Raw genomic sequence first — 2500 nt, forward strand, 5'->3', positions numbered from 1 at the left:
CCAAATCCCAAAAGTTACGCCACGAAAATTCCCGTAAAAGGAATCGTTCGGGAATTACGGAATCGTCAGGAATTACGGAATCGTCCAGACATTGCATGTTAGGCTTCCTGACGTGCCTCCGTCAGATCGTATAATCTAGCTCGTGCATTGGTTGTTGGCGGGGGGAGTCGGGGGGCGGGGGGGGTAGTGGTTTCATTTGCCCCGATTTCGTCATCTCTGAGAGCAAATCTGCCCAATTGTTGTGCATGTCAACCCGGAGGCATTTTGCACCGTGACGCGTGCATGATACAAAAGCTTAATTTCTTTCTTGTTTTTTTCTTCTTCTTCTTCTTCTTCTTCTCGTTTCTTTACTTTTTATGTGGCATTGATTTTCCCCTGAGGTTGTGTTGTAATGTTACTTCGCTTAACTATAAATACATTTAGAAGGTGACTACGATTTTTGGTGTTATAGTTTATTTATATTTGTTGTACTAATATATTTAGGTGATAACAATATTATACAGCAGATCTAACAGTTTGTATAATATGCACTTTTTATAGAATATTTATAAAGGGAATTCTAAAAAATACTGAGCTTTGAGAATCGGAACAAAGCGTAATCGCTTTAGGAGTAAAATTATCAACACTGTCGATATTTTCCTTCCGTCTATTGCAAGAATATTAATTCTATTGGTATTTGAGGACCATACTCTGAAAAGCTCTTCATTTCTTTTGGATAATAATAGTGTGTTCTTATATGCTTATACACCTTATGAATAATGATAAAGTGTCCTTATATGCCAACACACATACTTATGGATAATAATAAAGCGTGTTCTTATTTGCCTATACACCTTCTTATGGATAGTAATAAATTGTGTTCTTACATGCCTATATACCTTCTTATGCAATTCATACTTTATGTTAATATTGTTCCTTTAATGATTATTGGCGTAATGACTGAAGTGCGTAATTATAGCATTTTTGTTTACAATTAGTATAAAGGATAAGTGCATTTTTATGAATGTGAAAAAAAATTCGGCAAATTGTATTTTTAGAAATTGATGTTTTTATAATTTTGTTCTGGCAAATCTGGCCCACATCATTAATTTACCGGTGTGCATTTCATTGTGTTTAATCCTATTAAGGGCTTTACAAAAATTATTTTGAAAAGTATTTCTCTACAGGCTTATTTCAGATCTTATGAGTATTTATTGTCGAATGACATTTATGTGAGAAATTCTGAGGATTTCCGGAGGTTGGACACAAATGATTTCGGTGAAAGATAATTTGCAAGGTCCATAAATTTATACAAAATAGATGAGATAGTGTGATTATTATACAGATTATTTCCTCTGTATGTTATGTGAATTTTGGGATATATGGTATTTCCATCAATACTCTATGAACTGTGAAAAAAAGTTATTTTGAAAAATTCAATATATGAGTTAATTAAATTTATTTAAAAGATGTTTTATTATGGGAGCTCGCAAAATTGCTCTGATGATAAATTAATACTCATTTTTTTAAATGATTTTCGGTCATAAGTTGATGGCAATTTAGAATAAGTTTATATGCATGATTTATTTATGTTTAGCCCTCATGGTTTAAGTAAAGACGGGGCAAACTCTTGAATTAAATGTACTGAATACTGAAAGACTATCGAAATTTTACTATTTTTTTAATGAAGCCTCAAGGTATGCAGTATATATAAGTTTCCTAGAGGAATGATTATTGAATCCGAAGAATACGTATATATCATGCATAATGTATAAGCATACTTAGCATTCAATAACCATTCCTCTAGAGAGCATTTTGCTAATGTTTTATCTATATGTGAAGCTACCTGTATAGGTATGTATTTATCTATCTGTCTATCTTGGTATTTCCACAAATGCAGGCGAGACGTTACAGAAAGACCTCCCTCCTCGCCATGGCATTCAAACTGGCTCCCGAAGTTCTTGTACAAACATCTCTTCCTCTCAGATAAATTATGCATGTCTCTCCTCACCCCTAAGTTTGCTTTCCAAATGAATTTGTCCCGCGTGTTAATACGGAAGCGTAATTTTTGTCGCTTCTGATATAGATCAGGTCTGCGATGTGGACGACAATTCACGACAACATCAAGTGTAAAATGGAGGTCGTGCAAGGTGATCTGTCTTTCGTGGGTAAACTGACAGAGGAATTTCTCTTTGTAAACTTGTCGGTAAAATGCTTTGATGGTTTTCAGTCATTGATTAATTGATTCGGGGTTATCCTGCTAGGGACGAGACAGTATTCTACTACGTGTGCATGTTATAAAAACAAAATTGTTTATTTTCAAAGGAAGTAAATGTATTCCTTTTGAACTTAGTATTATGATTTTGTTTGTGTTTTTACTGAGTTTAGCTTTAGTTTTTCTGAGAAAGCAAAATGTTAGGTATAAAAATTTGGCTTTACAGTTGTGTAAAAGTAGTGATATGTTAAGAACGGTATCTGCTGGACATGCTATTTTATTAGGAGAGCATTTGCGGTAAACATT

This window comes from Macrobrachium nipponense, chromosome 9 (assembly GCF_015104395.2).
Source record: "Macrobrachium nipponense isolate FS-2020 chromosome 9, ASM1510439v2, whole genome shotgun sequence".
In the NCBI taxonomy this organism is placed as follows: Eukaryota; Metazoa; Arthropoda; class Malacostraca; order Decapoda; family Palaemonidae; genus Macrobrachium; species Macrobrachium nipponense.